At 44.3% G+C, this 22,978-nt stretch overlaps 1 protein-coding gene across 2 annotated transcripts in view; it reads left to right on the top strand.

Annotated features, from left to right (window-relative positions):
* The first annotated feature begins 12,618 nt into the window (after positions 1 to 12,618).
* Positions 12,619 to 22,978, top strand: part of TEX2 (testis expressed 2) — a 44,392-nt gene continuing 34,032 nt past the window's right edge. Inside the window, exon 1 of one of the 2 annotated variants that reach the window (XM_053994967.1) lies at positions 12,619 to 13,192. The gene's annotated coding sequence lies outside the window, so the exon portion shown is untranslated. Of the gene's footprint in view, positions 13,268 to 22,978 lie in introns of both variants that reach the window. The other variant, XM_053994969.1, reaches the window with a different exon arrangement.

The raw sequence follows: 22,978 nt of genomic DNA, 5'->3' as shown, positions 1-22,978 counted from the left end.
ATTGCAATGAATGCCTGTGAAGTTTTTTATTCTTGGTGAGCCACAGATCCATCATATGGACTGGCATGGAAGATGCCCTCTCTGCAACAGATTCCAGGCTCTTAGATCTGGAGTCAGGAACCCATTTAACAGCAGGTAAATGCACTGAATTGCTTTAAGAACTGAGTGGGGGAGTGCTTGCATTCACGTAAGTCTTTTACTAAATTACAAAGGTAAAACTTCCTCCACAAACCCTTCCCAGCCTTTGGCAAAGCTTGGGAAAACTGGAGTTTGGAAAGCTTCAGAATATCATCTGGGCATGAAGGAGTGGCACTGGAAGAATTTGTTGCTTGCTTTCAGCTTGTCTCTTGTCTGGAATAATCCTAAATTATTTTGGATTTAGTTATCTAGTACAAGTTGTTTGCCCTACTGAAACGTGTGAACTGTCCATTTCTCAGAGTGCTGTGCACTGCTTTGAGCTCTTCTGTTTTGTCTTGCAGATAACAAAAATATTTCAGAGTATGGGACAATATTCAGCAGATGTCACCAGTGAAGATGAGCTAAATGGGCCCATGAGTAAACAACTACACAAGGAGTCCTGATATGAGCACATGCCAAACAAGCATCACGATTCCATTGGAAATATTTGGGAAATAAGTCTTGAATCTGTTACTGAACAAATCAAAGCTCAGGTTAGAGCTCAAACAATATATTATTGAAAACAGCAACAACAAAAAAGAAATTTGTGTGTTGTCACCAAGTTGAGCTCAGGAAACAGAAAATGAGGTAGAAAATGAGGTGTGTTGGTAAATATTTATTTTTTGAGCAGAGTAAAGGGATGGCACACACCCGGGTCCCTTGTGCCATTCCTTGTCGGGGCACTTCCATTAGGATGGCACACACCCGGGTCCCTTGTGCCATTCCCTATCCGAGCCGTTCCCGCACATCCTGCTTCCACTGAGCTTGCTCGGGAGGAGCCTCACCCACGCCCAGGTGGGGGAACTTCGGAACATTTTTCCTATTGCAGGGCAGAGGCCTTACAGGTGACACACAGAAATGCCTGAGTCGGGGCCCCTCCTCCTCTCCACGGTTACTTTCCTTTCCCATTCGCAGCCAAGCGGCAACGCGAGTTCCCGGTGTAACGGGAATTCCCTGGTGTAACGCGGGTTTAACCGGAGTTCCCCGGTATAACGCGGGTTTCACGGGAGTTCCCGGTGTAAGGCGGGTTTAACGGGTGTTCCCGGTATAACGCGGGTTTCACGGGAGTTCCCGGTGTAAGGCGGTTTAACGCGAGTTCCCGGTGTAACGGGAGTCCCCGGTGTAAGGCGGGTTTAAGGCGAGTTCCCGGTGTAACGGGAGTCCCCGGTGTAAGGCGGGTTTAAGGCGAGTTCCCGGTGTAACGGGAGTTCCCGGTGTAAGGCGGGTTTAAGGCGAGTTCCCGGTGTAACGGGAGTCCCCGGTGTAAGGCGGGTTTAAGGCGAGTTCCCCGGTGTAAGGCGGGTTTAAGGCGAGTTCCCGGTGTAACGGGAGTCCCCGGTGTAAGGCGGGTTCAAGGCGCTCCGTGCGCCGCCCGCGGCCGCTCCGCGGGGCCGGGCGGGGCCGGGCGGGGCCGGGGCCGCCCGCGGGGCGCCGGAGCCGCGGCGGTGCCGGGCTGACCCCTGGTGGGCGGCGGGGGCACTGCAGGGCACAGCGCCGGGCTGGGCCCGTCCCGGCTCTTTTTTTCCATCGAGCAATAAATGGAGCCGGGGGAATTTTTTGTTCCTATAGCGTTCGCCCGCCTCTCCCCGACCGCCGCCACTCTTAAAGAGCACTGTCCTAAATGCAGGGTAAACCTGCCCACCGTGGCTTCTTCCCCTCTCCCGCAGGGTAGTGAATTGTTTGTGGATGCTGGGGCACTGCTTTGAGCAGTTCCTGATAAACCTCAGCATTTATTTACTTTTCCGCGCTGTTGTTCCACCTGCTGCTTTGTGAACTTGGCTCGGTTCAAGTTCTTTGTGCTGCAGTTCATCACTGAGCTGTACTGAGCCCAGCTTTTGGGAGCGGGGGAGGTGACACTGTCAAACTGAGTACAGCCGAGCTCCTGCAGGCACAGGGAAATGTAACAAAGTTTGAGAAAAACAGATGTATCAAATGGGAAAAAAAAAAAAAAACAAAACAAAAAAACAAACCAAACCCAACTGAATGCAATAAAGGATCAGTACATATTTAAAATGCTAGCACATTTTGTTGTTTAGAATTTCAAGGCCTTTCTGAATAAGTGAAAGCGTAATAAACATCACTTCTGCGGTTATTTGGGAGGTAATAAGCAATTTGACATATCTAAGGAATCACAAAAAGTGGGGCTTATTGCCTTCATGCTATGAAATGTTCCACTGTAAATCACAAGTGCTCCCAGTAGAGAGTTGAGCAGTCAAGAGAATGGCACTTGCATGGGAGGTTTCAGCTAAATGTGAGCATTTATTTATATAGGTAATTTATTTTCTCACCAGCCACAAACACGCTGAGTGGGAAGGCTGAAAAAATTCTTGCCATTACAGGAAATAATCACTGTAGTTAAATTTTAAATGTAATAGCAAAAGAAATCACAGTTTCCCTGGGGAAGGAGTCACTGCAAAGTCTGATGGCAAAAAGAAGAGCAGCATGAAGCTGAAATGAAAGACTGGGCACAAAGCAGCAAAGGGCAAGGCTGTCACTGCAAAGGATCTCAGGCTCTGCCCCCATCAGCCTGGATTTGGACTGTGTGTGAACCTCTCATGGTGATTGTTAGAAATGGACCTCACACTGCTTGGACCACAATCTCATGGTTAAGAGGAATTCAGATCCAACAGGTATTGTTTGAGGAGAAATTCCACAACCAAACTGTTAGTCATAATAAAGATGGATTCTGCCTCTGAAATGAATAGATTAGCAATATATTTTTGTGTAATCCTGAAGCTGTAGGAGTGGGAGATGAAATCAGGGTCTCCTTTGGGGCAATGATAGAAAATATAACAATTTTTTCACTGAATGAAAACCAGAAGTGACCAGTGTGACAGTTCATTTTCCTCTGGCTACTGCCCCAATTTTTCTGTAGTTGTCTTTTTGCTTTAATGTTTTACTCAGGAGATAAAAGGAGATCTTGGCATGAAGGCTCAGTACAGTGAAGAAAGACAATTAGAAGAAGATGAAAGGAAAGACAGAGGGGAATGAGCAGGGCTTGTGATGAGAAATCCTCCAGACTGTGGAAGGTTTGGAAGAAACAACCCATCAGTTCCGTTACCTTAACAGCTCCACACTTCATGGTGTTGGTGCTGCACTGGGGAACGTGCTGTGACAGAATCAGCGTTGTGGAGGTGGCTTGTCCCAAACATTTCTGTGTTTATCATTGTCAGGTGACCACTAGGAGAAGCAGAAAATATATATGCTAACAAAAAGCCCAGCTGCAGGTAATGGCACCATTGACCCAGGTTTCTGCTGCTCTCAGTGTGTCAGTCCTGGATGGGGATGTGGAGTCCTGAGGCACCAAGGGGCCTGTGTGATGCACCAGCCTGGGAATGTGTGCTTCAAAAGAAAACATCCTATTACACTGTTATTCAGCTGGCATAATCCAAGCCCTGTTGAGTGCTTGCAGAGGAGCTGTGACTGCTGAAATCACCTGTTTCCACAAAGCACTGTCAGCTCTTCGTAGGGAGAGCTTGGCTTTAAATCCTGTGCACTGCCTTGTTGTTTATTCATTGTTTAACTACACGCAGAGCCAAGTCTCCACTGTCTTGTGACTGACACAATTTCACTTTGCAAATCAATGAGACAGCACTACAAGGGCAGAAGAGTCTTCCCTGAGATCTTGTGTTTCTCAGAGCCCTTAGTGAGTGCAGTCCTCATGGAATTAACCTGAGCCAAACTCCTGAGTTCCCTGGGGCTCTCACCAGCCTCCCAGCCTGTCTCACAGTGGGAGCTTCTGGAGTGGCTCAAGCTCCAACCAGCTTAGAAAACTCTCTGCCTTGTGTGGGGAGAAGTGCTTCCAAGGCAATGATAAGGAGGGCTGCTGGTCTGTCCCAGGAGCAGAGGGGACAGAGAAGTTGACAAAGATGAGAGCTTTGTCTTAAGTGGGCTGAATCATGGTATTACTGGAAGTGTGAACTTGGCATCCCTCCTTGGTTGTGAGAGTGTAATAGGAGAAAAAATTGTCAAGTCTATTAAGATGCGGTCAGAGTGTAAGTCAATTAATGAAAATTACAGCCACATAGGTTATTAAATTAACATGAGATTGTCAATAGGAAATATAGATTGCTTTTGAATAATTTTAAATTATTTAAAGCATGATGAAAATCTCAGAGTCTCCCATAATGCAAAGCTTAGGTTTGACTTTATTACTGTTTGAGTTTTTTTAATATTTTTGTTGCATGCTGATTAAAGGAACAGGAGTTTTGAAGAGCATTCTTATTAGGAATGCTGAGAGCTGCAGTAGCTGTTAGGAGGCAGAAACTCAGGGGTGGCTGGAGGTGAGCTGTGATTCTGCAGTGTGATCCATGGCAGAGCTGGAAGCACAGAAAGCCAAGGGTGAATGCAGCTCTTGCACACAAAGTGATGGATCACATTTTCTGGCACTTCCTCAGGGCTGCAAGAACCACTCTAAATGGGCTTACAGCACACATTGGCACTGTTGAAAAACTGGTTCTACCTGTGAATGCTGAGTCTCAAACAGCCTCCAGATGATCTGTTCACCCTGGCCGAGAATCAGGGACCTTCAGGCAGCAGAGGGGGAATTTTCAGCCCTCTGAAGAGAGATTCACGTTCCTCCCAGGGACCAGTTGATCTCTGCAGAAGGATGGTATGTTCAGCATGACTGAAGATATCAGCTGGCTCAGCCCTGGAGCCTCAGAACATCGTGTACACTGCAGAAATCCAGTTTAGTCATGGCTGGAGGGAGGCAAGGGCTGGTCTGTTAGAAACAACCTGACACATACCTGTGCTTTGTCAAACAAGAAACACTGAAAGGGGTGTCTTTAACTATCATTTCCTTTTGCTTTTTTTTTTTTTCTTGAAGCTAATCTTTTCCCACTGAGTTGCTTCCTTTCTGACTGTTCCAGAATGAATCACACAGCCCTACATGTCTATCTGTATTCCCAAGGGGACTGTGGAAAGCAAACCTGACTAATGTCCCCTGCAAGGAGAGAATGATAATTGATGCTTTTTAATTACAAGTTTCCTGCATTATGGTCTAGTTTTTCAGCTTATAATCATTAACAGTATAATAGAGACTTAAGTAAATTGTTGCCTTTTTCTCTTTTGTAGCATATGTAGGTCAGATTTTCATGTGTAAGAGTTATTATCTCTGACACACTAATGAGTGCACTGACTGCTGACAAAGGTCACATCTGTGTTTTCTTTGTTGCATACAAACATGGAGAGGGCTGTGTGCTCCCCATTGCTGTGTCTTCTAGAGTCATTTCACTGGTCCAAAATCACTTTGTGCTTTTCACAAAGCACAAATCACAAAGCTGCTTTACACCTGCTTTGTACTTCTGTCAGTGAAAGATGATGCTGAGGACAGAGGAGTGTCAGCATCATCACGTCCCCAGCACATGTCCCCTTCATGCATCCTCGGCTTTTCAAGATCTATGCATTTGCAGTCAAAGGGATGGAGTTCCTGCCTTTCCATGAGGAAATGAATGGAGCTTTTAAGTCCCGTTTTTGACCAAAGCACTTAAAAGGTTTTATGCCCAGTGGATTGTTTCTAATAACAGGGAAATTGATCACTTAGCCCTTTTATTTACAGAGAAAGTACAAAACTCTGTTTCCTCTAAAATCAGAGGAATCAGACAATATTCTCTTTCTCTGCATGCTATTTCAATCATTTTAGCCAGCACTTATCCAGAAGCACTTTTTTATTCTCAAGGTCATTCTTGTAGGGTTCATCTGGTTCTGCCTGGTTTGGAGACAAGGCTGCTCCTGTAGGAGCTGGGAGCTCCCTGTCACCCCAAGCACTGCCCTCCTCCCTGCATCTTCCAAGCCTACATTTTCCAGCTGGCAGAAACCTTGAATGCACCAGTTTCTCCTCCAGATTTGCCCTTTTGCCTTCTCAGGATGGCTGTTCCTTTTTCAGCTGCCTGCTTGTGTATGAGAACTTGGTTGTTTCTTATGCAAAACAACATCCAATGAAAGGCAACATTTAACCTGTTTGGGCCTGGTAAGCTTTTTCCTGACTCTGTGTCAATTGGGGTTACACAAGCAGCATGTGGCATTGTGCTGAGGAAGAGTAAGACCTTTGCACACTTATTGTCAGTGACAAGGAGCACGAGGAATAAGTGATGGAACTGGGGCAAAATGAGGTTCTCACTGTCCAAGTGTTTTTACTCCATACTCCCCTTCCAATAGAGAGAAATACCCCTTTGACCAACCAGCAGGATGCATTGCTAATAGCCATTTGCATTTCTCTGCATTCCTTGCCCTATTTATCATATTTAACCTTGGATATATTTGTAGAGAACTGCTCAGAGAGTCTTGTTTAACAGAGGAAGAAACCAGAAGAAAGCCTGGACATGGCGTGTTTTCTTGCAATATTGCCCTGGACAGTTTCCAATCTGTTAATGGATGAACACTGACATCTAAACCATCCCCAGGGGAGGTTCAAGATCCATCTGACTTCACTAAGAGGTTCCTAAATAGCTGTAACAAGCCTATACTTCAAGGGAAATAAATTTCTCTATTTTTGAAACATGAAGGTTTTGGAAGGCTTTGAATATCAAGATTAATTCTCTGTCTAAATGCAGTGGAAGGCAACACAGACTGGTGAGTCTCACTCAAATCTGGAAGGTTTTAATATTGCCTGGAATCTGGATTTGATGTTCTAAAAGCTTAGATGTGTTTAGTTTACTTTTTATTCCAGTGCAGACTCTGCATGTATATATCAGATTCCTTAGTATAGCTCATAGGATTTTTGTGGAAAACATATACATTATCCATCAGCACTTGAAATTTTGACTCAGGAATTATTGCTGGATAGAATACTGAGCAATATTTAATTGAAAGATTTAATGGCACTCTGAGAAAACCCCAAGGTCACATGGAGCCAGATGCTGCCCTGCTCAGTGTGATGCTGCTTGCAGAAAGTGGCAATAGGGGATGGCTGCAGGAGCTGGACAGAAGGGTCAGGGCACCTGGGCAGGTTTGGAGACTGGATTATGCATCAGCTTGTGAAAATTACACAGGGAAGGTGAGCAGAATATCCTCAGTGCCTCATGAGACACCTACCTGGCATGTCTGAGCTAAGAGGCTGCTCTAGTCTCCAGTCTTGCCACTGAGAGTCCTGTTTGGAACCTGTCCCTTTTCACTGCCTATAACAGATATCCTAAGGAGCACAGGTTCTTTATTTAGCCACCTGAATGATTAGCACAGTGAGATGTTATTTGATAAATCTCTGTGCTGAGATCTTCCTCCTAAAATGCTAAAGGAGAATGTGAAGTCCAGAACAAGAATCCAGTTGTGGAAGCACTGAGAACTTTTGGCTTTGGAAGCTGGGTCAGAATCTGTTGGAGAAATGGGCCAGGATGGAGCTGCCACTGGTGGTTGGCTGTAGGGAGAGCAGAGAAGGATTGAATCTTGGCTGTGGTCATTTTGTGTGACTGGACAGGCACTGAGTGCTCAGTCAGAGGTAGTTCTTTAACCTGGGAAAACATCAATCCTGTGTTTGCTTTCAAAGCTGGGCTCTTGTTTGTTCCAGGGTGTGACTGCACCTTCATGTTCTCATTGTTTAAGCCCAACCTCCCCAGTAAAACTCATCTGGAAAAAGATGTGCAGGGATGGGCCACAAGGATGCTACTGCTCAGTGGAAGGTTACAAGTTACTGTCACAGAGACAGCAGTTCCTCACACCTCTGTGAAGTTCATGTAAATAAAGGTTCTAGCAACTTTCAGGTTTGAAATTACACTGTCTAGAATGGCACAACAGCCTAAATTATATCAGCCTTATGAAAACAACGCATATTGTTTACACCTTCAGAACATGGAAATGACCCTGACTACCTATGCCTGTTCTCCATCTCAGCTGGAAAAACCAAAGTCAGTGTTTTATCCCTCTTTTGTAACTAAGAGTTCACTCCATGCTGCCATTTCTGATTCTGTTTCAGCAGGTATACATTCGGCTCTGGGTCAGGTGTTAATACTCTCAGAACATCTAAGACAGCTAAGCAAGATGTGGCTATTTTTATGAGAGCGATGTTTTGATCTCATGCCAGCACAATCGAGGAACAATTCCCATTAAGTCTATTGATGTGAGTCTTTCCTTGAAGGGGACACTCAGGGAACCTGAGATGAATTATATTTTAAAGTAGATTAGTTAAATTCTATTAAGACCTATGCAGATATTCATATTCAGAATTAAGTGGCATTAATCTGATTTATTGTACTTTACTTGGAAAATGAAGAAAGCTAAATCAAATGAAGGCCACTGTAACTCTGAATAACAAAACTGATTCTTGTAACTTTCAAGTCACAAGTTATTAATTCAGATTAATTTTTCTGACTTTCCCTGTGAAGACAAGGGGCAATAAAATCACCAGAGACAGTGCGACCATATGTTCTCCTTCTGCCCCCAAAAAAACATTATGGACCTCCTGACAGTTGGTTTGGACTTGTGTATCTAAAAGCTGCTGTTCATTTCTAGTCTATAGTCAATGCTCTTTTTCTTTAACTAACCATTTAAATTAGGCCCATCAGTGTAGAACCATAGCATCTGTCCAGGCAGGAGCAGGAAGGTGCTGCTGCCTGGTGTTAATGCTCCTGTGCATGTGGAAAACTTGCAGTGTATGTGGCTGATTTAAACATGTATCTTCAGCTGTTCTGTAATGTCAGAACTAAATTTACTTGTAGATTTAAAATAGGTGAATGATTTGGCAGTTGAAAGGTCAGGACACACTGTTTATTTTGTGCTTTGCTTGCCCTGATTACCAGAAAATTGTCCGTAGCATCTGACATTATTGTCGAGGCCTTGTGGTGCAATCCCTGCACAGACAAACTGCAGCCTTAGTGCCACCGCATCGCCCAACCTTCCCCCAGCTTTGCATTTTGCCACAGTTGCACTCTGGAGTGTTCCAGCACTCAGCCACAATATCCTACCTCACCAAGGTCTCAGTGGAGGGAGGAGTATTGACTTCTCCACCATGTGCAGATCAGATTTCAGGCTTTTAGAGTTTTGTACATTTGCCAGGTACACTGAAATACAGCTACCAGCTCATACAACCTTGCTGTGACTTTGGCAGCAGGCACGTGGCTATTCTGGGTGGCCCAGGGACACCAGTGATGGGTGGCATCGCTGCAGGTGTGCTCTGGCCATTTCCCCACTCTGGATCCAGTGTCAGGGAGAGACAAACCCATGTGAGAACCATCCAGAATGTTTTGCAGGTCTGAGAGAAACCAGTACAAATTCCCAGCACTGAAACTGCCTGACCCAGGCTGCCCTGCAAAGCACCTTCCCTGGGACCAGCTCTGCCTCTGGGTGTCACCTCGGCAGCACCAGCACACCTTGGCAGGCTCTGCCCCTGCACACCATCTGGCCTTGCTTTAGCCTCTCCTGTGAATCCACCTGAGCTCCTGGCAGCCACCAGAGGCTGTGAGGGACACGGGTGCAAGCTGGAACCTCCTCTGGCTCTGGCAATGTGTCTTCTCTGAGTGCAAGGACTTGACATGAGCAGCTGCATAGAGCTGTTTCTCCACGGATACTTGGGAGTCTAGAAGCCTTAAATAAATAAATAAATAGGGAAATAGGAAGATCACAAAGGCAAACGAGGACTAAGTTCCTGTAATTTATAAATGTTGTTTCTCTCCACCATTCTTTTGGATATTTTGTTTTATGGATGGATTTGAGACCTGCCTGCTTTTGTAATTGAGGAGTTATAAATGCTCTGGTCTAGCTGACAAGGTGATGATCAGTCAAAGGTTGGACTCAATAATCTTGGATGTCTTTTCCAACCTTAATGATTCTGTGATCTATCCTCAGCTGAGCTTTAAAAATGAAGCAGCAATAAAAAAAACCCCAAACCCCAGAATATTGTGCTTTAGCACAGAAAGCAACAAGAGCTCAGAATTTCTGCAGTTCCCAGGAGGATTTTAGAAACAGAGAAGCAGATTTGGAGCCAGGCTTGGGGAGCTGACTGGGGAGGCTCCCTGGGGAGGGTAAGTTCAGGCTGTGCCCCTTTGTGCCAGCAAGGAGCCAGGCACAGGGGCTGGGATCAGTGTGGGGAGAAGTGATGGGGTGGAGGACATGATGGGCAATTTCCAAGTTAGACAATTCATATCCAAAGACAGCAGTGAAGCCACTGGCAGAGAAATTATTTGAGAGGTGCTGAGAACACTCTCACTGGGGTGTTTGACATGCAGAAGATGGGCCCACAAGAGCTGTGGAAGGAATGTGGCTTTCAGGAAGCTCATACTCCCCTCCATACCCATGATCAGAGCCAGCTGAAGCACTGGGAAGCCCCAGCGTTGCCAGTCCTTGTTGGGCTCTGTACACACTGGGTGGGCTGGAGCCTTGTTTGGGTTTTTCCATGCTAAGCTTCTTTCCGTTGTGTTTAATGTTGCACTGGTAACAACCAAACAAACCAACAGTAAAGCTGCTCTCACACACACAACCCTGTGTTTGCCAAGATTCACACATTCAGGCTCAGCTGCTGCCTCATTCCTCTTAAAGCTTCTCAGCATAAAATTGCAAGCAGGGCTGTCCTGCAGCTCTCAGGTCTTCCCCAGGATTTGTGAAAACCATGTGGAACCCCAAAGCTCATGTAATGTTCTTTTCTCACAAAAGTAGAGGCTTTAAACTGCCCTGAGCTGTGAAATTCTGAGGGGGGCATTATAGAGAAATGAACTGAGCTTCACAGTAGCTCTGGGGGAGAAATATTGCCTATTATTTTACAGCCTGCTCAAGCACTGCTTTTAAAGATATTTAAATGTCTCCCTCACATGTTCCAAAAGATTAAAGTAATTCTTTTCAAAAGCAGCTCCTGACTGTAGATACCTGTTTCTAGAGCCTGCAGGCTGCCGCTTCTCAGAATGACTGTACACTTACACATGGTATACCGAAATATTAAAAATAAATAAGCATGACTTTATCCTCTTGTCTTTTTGTAGGACACGTGGAAGGTAAATAATCCAACAAAAGAATTTACTCTTACAGCACTGAGTGATTCAAATATTCTGAGATTTTTTCCTTTTGTCCCCCTTCCACTTGACTGGAACTTGCCTTTAGAAGAGGATTCCCATGGAGCCCAGAGAATGGTGCCCTGGTCAGACACATCCTGTGCCCAGTTTTTCCCAGTGGCTGCCTCCAGACTTTCCTCAGCACATACCATGCTATGGAAGAAGCCTCTGCTGAGGACCTAACTCCAGGTGCACAAATATTTATCTTGAGGTCAGGAGTTTTAGTTCATGTGTTGCCTAAGTTACATGCAAAGAGAGGGCAGAAAAAGCCTCAGAGATTCCAGTGAGTTGATTGTAGTTTAATACAGCCAAAACCAACCCATCAGCCACAGCTTCAGCTGTAGGCTCTGTTCCTGTAGGGAAAACCTGTTGTTAAGGAAACAACCATTATCTTATCTCCAGGCTCTGCAAACATTAACATCAGCTTTGTATAAGGATTCAAAGGTCTTCCTATATACTAGGACAGCCATGAACAGAAAAGTGTCTGAGATGAATACATGTGTATCTGTATTACAAACAGAATATTGTCATTTAAAAAATCAAGACTAAATTAAGGTTCTGCAGTGACACCCACATAGTGCAGTCTTTTGCATGGTTCCTTCAGTTCCTTCAGCTGTGAGCCTTAAGACTGCTGAGTTTAGTGCTTGGACATCCAACAGCTTGAAGGCTCAGACCATCCATTTAGTGAGCTCAGGCCATTCCTCACTGAAGCAGATTTTGGCAGGTGCTGGCTGCTCTCAGTAACTCTGGTTTTCCATTACATGCAGGAATCCTGCTTTTAAAAACAGAACTCAGAGATGCCTGTGAATAATTCACTTCCACAAGCACTGAACTGTTGCTGCCATTTAATGAGAGAAGCAGTCTGAGTGCTACCTGCACCTACTTCTCGCCTAGACTGCAACCATACGTACCATATGTGTAATGCCTGGTGCAACAGCACCCCCGACCTCAGCACAGCTGCAGATAACATAGGAAACTGTTTGAAAATTAATAATTTATATTTAACTCTTTGCAATGGCTAGTTTGGAATAATTTGAATTCTGCTCACATATCCCACTAAAATGTTGATTAGTAAATAAACTTTGTCCCATCACCTCATAAAGTATCATAAATATAAAGGCTGGTATGAAATAAAGAGTCTGAAAGATCTTGCAGGATTCTTTATGTTTTAATTCGAACTGAAAATATTAAAGAGAAGATAATTGGCACAGCCAAATTAACCCAAGGGTTGACTAAAGAAACCTGGGCCAGCATCAGTCTGATCCAGTGTAATGCTGTAATGTCATCATTAACTGCCTTCAGAAGCAGAAGCAATTAAGTAAAGGGTAAAAGCAGTAGAAAGGGTGTAATTTATTGCATAAGACCATTATTGAGAAAACAACCTTTTGACACAGAGAATTTTTTTTCTCTGTCTGCTGCAAATTGGGAAATACGAAGGGTAAATAAAATGACCTCTGCCAGGGCATGTTTCCTGGGATAAATGCCTGCTCGGTGAGGGAGCCGATAATTTTGGGCCATTTCTGCAATGTTTAGATACCAACCAGCTTCTCCGTGCCTGGTCGCGCACACGCTTCCTGCCGCAGCCGCTCCCTCAGCGATGTCAGCGGCGAGCCCTGCACGGAGCCCGTGACACAAACGCGCACCGAGCGCCGCTGTCCTGGGACCGGCGGATTATCGGGGCGGCCCGCACGGGGCGCGGGAGGCTCGGCACGCCCGGGAGCGGCTGGAACCGCGGGCCCGAGGGGCTCCTCGCCCCGGGGGCCGTTTCGGGCGTCACCACCACCGGCCGCCGGAACACCGGCTGCGCCTGAGGGACTGACAGGGCCGCTGCTGCTGCCAGGGGTCCCCCAGTCCCAGTGCCGGTCCCTCTGCCCGTCCCTGTCCCTCTCCGTCCCGCCCCTTCCCGCCCCTCGGGCCGGCGCTGCGGCGGCTCGGCCAGGCCCGTCCCCCCGCGGGGCCCGGATTGGCGGCGCCGCCGCCTCCCCGCCGCTGCCGCCGCCCGGCGCGGGCAGGAGCGGCCAGTGCCATGAGCCGGGGCTGAGGTGAGGGGCCGGGGCAGTGCCGAGAGCCGCGGCTGAAGGCGAGGGGCTGGGGCAGTGCCGAGAGCCGCGGCTGAGGTGAGGGGGCCGGGCAGTGCCGTGAGGGCGGCCGGCGGCCCCGCGGCGGCAGCGCCCGCCGGTCCCCGCGGGCTGCGGGCAGGGAGGAGCGCAGGGGCCGAGGGCGGCGGTCGGGCCGGGCCGCGGGCGGCTCCCGGGGCCGGGCAGAGCGGATGGCGGCCAGGGGGGAGCCAGGAGCCCGCGGGGAGCGGGGCCGGGCCGGGCTGGTGCGGGGCTGGGCGGGATGGAGCCGCTCGTCCTCGGCGCGGGAGCGGCGTTTGCCGAGCCGGGGGTGCCGCTGGGCAGGAGCTGCCGACTACGAGCGACACCTTAAAAACAAGCGGCAGGGGAGGCGGCAGCGGTCGCTCCTGCTGAAACCGGGGGAGAATTTTTCAGTTGGCTTTTACCACTAAAGGCGAGAGGTTTCCTGTCTACTAAAATTGTTTCCTCTCTCTTGCCCTAGCTGTCAGCTCCTTGGTTTCTGCTTCTCTTTTAATTTTCAGTGTCATCTGTGTTATCTTCATTGCAGTTCAGGGGCTAAACCCGTGTCCTGTGTCTCTTCAGCGTGTGCTAAAGTTCCTTCTAAATGTTTGTGCTGAACTTCTTGGTGATTTGTATCTGTCAGCAAATGTCTTGAGGAACTCCTGACCATAATTTTGGGAAATTAAGTACACAGCAGAGGTTAATTTAAACTTTTGTATGCCACTTAATTATTATAACCATAAGATAAACTAGTGTAAGTCTTCAGTGCTGTAAGATTATCTTCTGTTAAGATGCTTTGTCATACTCCTCTTTCAAAATGATATTGCCCGTGTAACTCCAGAAAAATAAGGCATACTCACAATTTCAGGGGTGTATATTTTTACAAGAAGATGTTGTCTTTTTAGTGCTAAAATAACTTAATATTCCTAAATTGAATGAAATTCAGGTAGTGTGAGTACTCTGTTTTGATTTTCTTGGAGCTGAAAATGTGCTAAATGAGAGGTAAAAGGACTTTACCTTAAGGGTTAAATGGCAAACTAGTGATTCGAGGTGTTAAAACTGACTTTTAAAGACTCTGACATGATGCTGTTTTTTGATTTATGAGAGGTTACTGTTCTGTCCAACTTCAGAGCTGATCCAGCAAGGTGCTGTGTTACGGGTGGCATATTCATTATGCTCCAAGTAGGTGCTGAGGCTTGAGGTGGTGTTTCTACAGCAGTGCAGGGTGCTTTCTCCCTTGAGTAAAAGACCAAGAAGTTGATTCTGTGCTCAGAGATGTCTTACACTGGAGTTTGCTGGGGTGTGATATTGCCTGGGAGTTGTACTGGCAAGGTGAACACTCCTGTTGTGGACAACACTTGTGGTCCATGCAAAGAACTTACAGAAATTACCTATTTCAGGAAAAAAAAGATCATTGAATAAAAAAGTTAAAACTTGAAGAAGGACATGGCCCAATAGTGTGTATTAATTGCATACTTCTTTTTGTGTGATAACAGCTCTTAAGACTTCCAGCTTTTAATACCAAATGCTTAGTTGTTTCTAACTAAAGAACTTCTAAACCAGCTGTTTTTCAAAGTAAAAAATGTGGAGCAGGAAGCCTGGACATAATGGGTAATGCCAGTAATTTCTCTGTTGTGGTAGGTGTGTAAACAAAGTAATGGGAGATAATGAAACTTACTTAGCAAGTAAAAGGCTGATATAACTGAAATACATTTAAAATCACGAAGCTGGAGGGCTGAGGATGCAGTGTTTCATTCAAACAGCTTTTTAGTTGATCGATTTGGGGTCTGTGCTGCTCTATCTTCTGTGCCAACTCAAGCAATTCCCGATGATGAAATCAGAAGGTTTTTCTTGTAGCACATCTGAAATGCCACCAGAGTTACACTGTGTGGGTGAAGGTGAGCAGTCACAGGCATGGCACCGGGCATGGGTAAGCACATGTTCCCCTGTCCTGCTCTCCAGGACTGAGCTTTAGCCAGTTTCTGCCCGTGAGATGAATAAATTGTGGTGCTGGGTGTGCAGAGTGTAACTGACACCTGCCCAGGAGCTGAGGAAAAATGAAGGCTGTTTATTAGGATAAACTGTAGGTTCCAAAAGAATGGAGGAGAGGGTGAGTAAATTCTGGTCTTAAACACAGTTTTGGAGCTTGGAAAAGTCCCTCAAATCTCAGGATTTTTATTATTTTTCTTCGGTAAGCTAGAAATTGTGGTATCAGATGTCCACAGTAGTAATGCTATTTCAGTATGCTCTAAAACATTTATCCATGAATAAAGGCCTCATGTTCTAGAAACCCTTACTGCCCTAAATGAAACAATCAGATGACAATGTCTGCTGAAAATGAGAGCATAATGTAGGCTTAGAGATTAGAGAAAAAAAGATAAGAGTTAATACTGTGGGCTGTCATGAATGTGTACTTTGTATTAGAAGAGATGTATTCAGAGTAGAAACCAACTCTGGAAGTGCACAAGGGTGCCACATGTGCCTGATAAAGGGCATGAACATTTTTAAGTAGTGCAAAATGGATACTTGAAAGGATGTGTTGTGCTTTCAAGGTGGAGGAGGGTAGAACATTGAGCTACTGAAAGAACAGTATCTTGTCAGAACTGTTGATTAAAAAAAATGCCTACCACTCCTTATTGTAGAGGATTGTGCTATAAATGGTTCAGATTCACAAAGTAAATGATTTGGTTTGGGGGATTATTGTACTGCAAGTGGTTAAATTAATCATCTTTGCTGGACAAAAATCCCAATTATTGTGTCATAAAAATATATGGTTGTCTGTTCTTGACAGAATTGTGAATTATCTCTTCTTGGAAGTTGGCTTCTATAAAGCTTCTGTTAACATGGCAAGCACAGAAGTCTGAAGGCAGAAAGTTAATAATAATTTAGCAAAATCCCATTTCCAGCTTAAGACAACAAGACCTGAAGGTTTTGCATTGGTGGGAGGGTTTATCCTCACCCAGCAGCCTCAGTCCCTGCTCCCTCAGAGCATTGTGAGGGATGGTTTGACCTCCTGCAGAGCTAGCACTGAAGTAGCATCCTCTTCAGAAGAGCTATAAGTGAGTGGATTTGCTTGGATTTGGGCCAAGCTTTGTGTGTATCACAGGTCCTAAAGTAGTTACGTACTTGACAGATGGAATTTTAAGTCTTTTAAGGTGATTTTTATGTTCTTTCACACAAGTCCTTACTGGAGTTTTGCACTGTAGGCTGCCTTGTGCTAACTTGGTTTCATGAGTTTGAGTCTGTGCAGAGCAAAATCCCCTCTCCTTGGTCACTAACAATGCAACCAGTGTAGTGCAGGACTCCCAGTCAGACCAGTTCAGTAATGCAGAATCTGCCTCTTTCATAATTTCCTTTAATGGACTTCTTGATTACCATTATCTCTGAAAAATAAAAACCACGTGTCTTAAGTTGAAACTGCTTAATTGAAGCATCTGAGAGGCATTGCTTGAAGGCTTCCTGTGTTAGCCATGGCCAGTCTTGCTTCTGTTGGAAATGGTGAGAGAAAGGAAGCAGAGGAGCAAGTTTTGATGGTAGAGTAGGTCAGAGTGACTGAGGTGTCTGCAGTGTGCAGTAATCCCTGTAAGTTTTTCTGGTGTTTTTTCTTCTTGTTTCACCCTCTGGGAGGTGAGAAGTTCCAGGGTGTTGTTATTTACCTGTCATATTTATTCTCTGGGTACTGTTGTCTCTGTTGAAGCCAGTTGGTAGTGTTTTTGGAGAGACGTGAGAATATAATGATAAAGCAGGGTTTATTCTCTGATCTTGCCTTTCTGCTCCTCAGAACTCCTACTTCTCTGTTCATTGTCTTTCCTATTTAACTCTCTCCTCTCCTGACAGTAAAGTGCGTTACTCTGCTATGCAAAGTCCAAATCAATACCCAGTACAGTTGGGGTTCTAAAAGGGAAGAGGACTGCTGGACAATGGATAACAGAAGATCAATAAACATGGTAAACAGTGGTGTTTCCCCATAAAGGCCGGGAGGGCAGTGGAAATGAATCGTTGTGTGAACCAGGCTTTAATATTCATTACCCAGTGTCTTAGTGGTTTATAAAGTGTTGTGCTCTCTGACCCTGCTGGTGTTAGATGACAGGAATATTGCAGGAGAATGTCCCTTAGTGCTGTGACTATGTTGCATATTCTGCAGGATTGTTATCCTGGAGCTCTGAGAAGATGGGATGCTCAATAGGATCTCTTTCAAGAGTATGAAAATGGTTATTCAGGCATTGGAGTGCTCTTTTAAAGGATCTGTTTGATCCAAAAAATTGTTATGTTGGGTTTTAATAGTGGAAATAGAAGACAGAGCAACAAGACATTAGATCTTACTCTGGATTTCATGTGTTTTGTTTAAATTACACTTCAGTTGTAAAATAGGACTGCAAAATTATAAGCACAAAGGTATGGACTCCTTTGATACTGGAAATTTCAAAGCAGATGGCAGAGGAGTGAAATGTGAATGTGACCTGTCATGAGCTGCAGTGAAGTACTGATCTGAAATTAAATAGAGAGATGTAAAAAACATTCTGTTTCCCTGGAAGTCGGGATTAAGACTGAGAAAAGAAAACTGTTTGTTTTTATGAGCCCAGACAGGCTGGAAGAATGAGGGTTCTGTGTGGGGAAGGAGCTGGCGGTGCTCACACGCCTGTGTTGTGGGAGCTTGGGTAGGAAATGTCATCAAACATGTGACATGGAGAGACAGTGGAAGTTGTCTGAGTTGTGCTGCTGTCTGCTGCCTGCGAGCTGCAGCATGTTCTGCTTCCTTGTCCTCTGAAGCCCCAGGTATCCAGAGCCTGCCTGTGCCAGGCTCTGCCAGGGATCCATCCCAGACTCCTCTGGCTGAGGCCAGGAGCGATGCCCTTGCAAGAGCAGAGCATTGCAGAGCATTCCCACAGCCCTGCCTGCTGTCACCTCCCACTTCTTGCTCCCATCTCCCTGCTCCACTGTGGCCAGGGCAAGTGGAGAGTCTCTCTGAATGCTTTCCAAGCCAGGCATTACCATTGTGCTTGCTTAGTGTCTGTCATCCCTGTTGCCCGGAGGGACTTCACTTTTTTTCCTAGTACTCTTGTGTAATACTTGGGGTTGTTCACATAAATAAATGTACTTTGGTGGGAAATGAAAGTGATCTGTACAACTCTTGACTTGTTTGGAGCTGCTGTGATGTTTGATAAGGCTTATCTTTGTAGGACCTCCTCAGTAGCATTTCTTTTTGTTTAATCATTTCCACACTTCTTCCTTTTCAACTTAACTTGAAGTATTAAACAAAGGAATTAGGAGAAGTGGAAAGAACTAAAGGGGAGATAATCCTGAATGTCTGTCAACTCAGAAGCGTGCTGGTTAATAAATGCTCTGCCAGGTTTTGAATAAACTTTATGAGCAAATGTGTGACAACTTTACAAAAGTATTTTTATAGAAAATAAAAAAATGTTACTCTTCTATTTATATGTCATTTTTAGCGAGTAGCAAGAGATGTGGATGGAGAACAGACCAGCTGTGCATACAAACCTTCTCCTATTTTGTAATTCCCTTTATTCCCTTTTATCATTCCCTTTTTGACAACAGGTTGAGTGTTCCCAGAAACCTTAACACTGCTGAGAGATTTCAGGCAAGCTGAAAGCAATGCCTGGCAGTTTCAGAAAACACTGAGTGTCTGAAAAGATGCATTAAGAGGTGTGTTGTATTTAAAAGTGTAAATATTTAGTTGTTTGGCTCTCCATTTCTTTTTATTGTGCAGCTTTGAGATGTGGATTGGCAAGAGTTTTGGAGTATTAAATAGATTTTGTGAACCTTTGCTTTTCTGATAAGCTGGGACAACTTTCCAGTTTTACTTTTAAATCCTATCTACATCCTAGCTATCATTCTTTCCTCCACATTAAAACTTCACAATTGAGATGATAAAAATGAGTAAATCGTGGTGCTGCCCCATGAGTGGTTTTTCTTTCTCGGGATATTTTTTTTAATCTGCTTCTTCCATCCAGATGCCCTAAGCAGTGCATTTACCAATGAAAATTCCATGGACTGACTGTTTTGCAAATGTCTTTGTGGACAAAAATGGGTGAGGTGTGAGCAGCGGCTTCTCGAGCCTCCTCCTCCAGTAACCCCAGCCAGATCAATGCTGGTTTGTGTGGTCTGTTCAGATCTCGGGCTGCTGAGGAAGGGATTGTCTGTTGGCATAACACTTCTGATCCTTCACGGAGCTGGGAGAGCTTTTGAGGGGGTGTGGAGGCTGTTCCTGATTTTCAGAGAGAGTAGCTTGTGGTGAGGAATGGACGTGAGAGATTTCCATCCCATGTGTGCATTTCCACTTGCACTGCTCAGTTCAGTTTCCCCAAAGGAGCAACCAGTGTTGTCTAAAACCTTTGTTGTACAGAGCAGGGCAGGGGTAGCTCTGTAGGAATGGGAGCAGCTTCCTCACCCTTCAGTCCTCACTATTTTGTCACCTTATCCTGGAAGACAACCTGAGCTGCCACTCCTGCATAGCTTCTCAGCCCTGACCTCTGTGAACAATTAAAAGCCTCGTTTACACACCCACACCCTGGTGAGTATGTGCTGTGCATACCCACAAACCTACTCAGGGTGCTTGTAATTCAGAGCTTGGCTCTCTTTGATAAACAAATGCCTGGTGGATGAATTAAGCATGGATATAGGAACATTGCCCTATGTCTGAAATTAGACTTGCCTGCATAATTCTGTAATTGGACAAGGCAGGATATGGCTCAAAGACACTTATTTCCCTTTGCCCTTTTGAATCCATCTGCTTGAATCCAACAGCTTTTGCTGTTCTTTTATCTCCTAGCAAATCAAGACCTTAAAATTGATGACCTAAAATTAATTTCCTTGAAGCTGCTTTAATGACACTTCCCTTTCTGTGCATGTGTGTGCACAAAATGTAACCCACATAGAGGGGAGTGCATTCACCCTTAACTGTTTTTTAACTGGTTGAGACTACAAAAATTATTTCTAAATGCAGTAGTAGAAACTTTTATGGTGTTGAAGGCATTTCCTGGGCAAATTACACTGATGATACCTGTTTATTGAATAAAAAATATAGGATAAGAAAGGGAAGACTAGCTCTTTTTTACAAGGAAGTAACTGCAAAAGAGAGTTTGCATTAGTACAGCTTAAATGTAAAGTAGAACTGGAGTTCTTAAAAATACATTGAATTTTTTTTAAGCTGTTCATATTGTGCTGTGAATTCAACAGGTAACTGGTGAATTCTGGTGTGTATTGCTACAAGACACCCACCTGCTGACTTTTTTCCTTTTCATCCTGTGAGGTTGTCAGATGAAATTCCTGGAGACAACTACGCTGATTAACGTTCTCAGAAGTGAGATCTGTGTGTGTGTTTTACAGGTCCCTGTGTAGCTGGTCAAAATTTAGTATGTGCCTCTCTGAAATAGAGTTTTGGAGGAGTGATTTTATTTACAGAAGTCTCATTGTACTTGTCTGCCTTCCACTAAGTTAAGGACCTATGTCTGTGTGCTAGGACTGAATTATACCATAGAGCAGCAAAGGTTGAGAGAAAATGAGTAATGGGTGAGAACACTTCTCAAGGAGTGCTGAAAAGTTCAGAAAACCTTTAATGAACTTAAACCTTTTAAGGAAAGTTTTATTTTTCTTTAATTTCACACTGGTGGCCTGATTCGCACAGGGAATGACCGTGTTGAGATAAATCCATGCTGCTGAAAAAAGAAGAGGTGAGGAGAGCTCTGTTTATGTTCTTCCCAATCTTATTTTGTTTGCTTTTTTTTTTTTTTATTTTTCCACATGACTAATTATCTTTCCAGGTTTGTTATCAGTACCACATTTTGAGAGAAAAAACAGAGTAGGAAGGATCCCCATATGCCCACGGACCTCACTTTACCCTCTCAGTGCACTGACTTCCTTTCTCCTTAGGAGCAATACAGTGTCTTTATGTTCCTGTGAAATGATCATTTAAATGCAGAATTCCAGCAAAGCTGGGTTGTTTTGTTTTTTTTTTTTCATATATCTATCTCCCATGGTTTCTTGGCAATTAGGCATTAAAAAAAATATGTTGTGGGAGGTGCTCATCATTTTCTGACTCAGTTGGTTTCAATGGGAGTCAGGCCTGTAAAGCAGCTGTTAAGGTCAAGCAATCTGTAATTGACCTGTCAGATGTTGCAATTAAAGTGTATTGCAGCTGTTAGAAATAGGAGTTACCTCCATTGCTCCTGAAAAAAACTGAAAAATAACCCGAAACCAAACCACCAGAAAGCTTTAATATATTTCAGTGATTCATTGAGTGCCTCTCTCTTCTGTGTGTAATACAAGAAACAGAGGGGAATGCAGATGGAGCTGCTGCCTTTGATTTCAGGGCTGTTTGTGGCAAGGCCTCTTTCATGTTCTGAATAACAAAGTCCAGGGAAAATTCTTGCCAATGTCTGTCAAATAAGAAGTTTACACCTTGAAAGGCTTAGAGTTACAAATACTGTGGGAAAACTAAGAAAATGTATTTACATGAAAACACACATGGGAATGCTTTTGCCACATACTGTTTTTTGCCTTAATGCTTTTGTGGATTTTGTGAAATACTAGAATGTACTGCAATTGAATAACTAGGAATTGTATAGTTGCTTCAACCCTGTGCACTTGAGTGAGTGTTTTTGTGTCTGTCTCATAGTCCAGTATTTTTAATAATAAAATGCTTAAGCTACTCTTTAATTCAAAGTTAGTCATTGAGAGATGATACTGAAATGTATGTGATAGTTGCAAGGCTCTAGGAGCTTCTGACCAGCTGAAAAGCTCCCCAGAGCCCTTATGTCATGACAGTCATTTGGGAAGCTGGGGAGGTCTGAGTTGTCTGTCCTAATGTTTTTATTGAGCCTCACTTAATATCTGTGTTCACTGAGGGTCTGCATTGTTTTTGTGTTGTGTATTTGCTTGGGTTTTTGGCTTTTGTTAATAAGCAAAATGCTTTGTCCTTAGCATGGTAGAAATTCAGATCGTTTGGGGCCATCTGGGTTCCATTTCAGTGTCTTGGATGTTGTCCTCTGCTTGTCACTTTGTCCTCCAGCTGGAAAGCCACAGTGGTGCTGAACTTTTACATTTTAGTTTCTAGGTATCTGAGTTGAGTGTAAATCTGAACGAGATGAGTGTTGCCTTAAGCAGAGGGAGAAATGTCTGGTACTCGCCAATTCTAAATCTGACATTTTATTTTCTGGCTATTCTTAGGACAAGGATTCTTTAGAGTTTGTTTTGTTAACCTTCTATGGATCTTTCTATGAATTAGAAGTTTAAGTATTTTATGCACAGAAGCTGTAATCAGTAGTTTATGATCTCTGCACAGTTCTTACTAGAATATGTGTGATTCTAGAGCTGCATTAATGTGGTTCTCAGTCTTTGCTGTTGCTGCTTTAAGGTGTTAGTGACTCTTTATGATCTTACTTGTTCCATAATCTGTGTGAACACTGTTCTTCAGTCATGTATGTCAGAGCAAAATTTTTCTAACCCTCCTAATAATACTGAAACTAAAAATAACATGATTACCTACACAGGGCTTTCAGAGAAGTCTGGAATTCTAGTCCATTTTCTTCCAAAATTAGATCACAAAGAGCTTTTCTGTTCATGGGTGCTGAATTATGTTTCTTTTGCAGTTTCCAGGTAGCAGGAAACGCTGATAATACGTTTCTCCATAAATTTTTTCATGGAATTCAGTGACAGGAGAGACCATTGCATGGCATGGAGTGATTGGCAGGACTGCCTCTCTTAGGTGCTGGGAACAACTGTTTTAAAGAA

Source organism: Vidua macroura, chromosome 19, assembly GCF_024509145.1.
Source record: "Vidua macroura isolate BioBank_ID:100142 chromosome 19, ASM2450914v1, whole genome shotgun sequence".
In the NCBI taxonomy this organism is placed as follows: domain Eukaryota; kingdom Metazoa; phylum Chordata; class Aves; order Passeriformes; family Viduidae; genus Vidua; species Vidua macroura.
This window is presented reverse-complemented; position numbering and strand designations above follow the sequence as displayed.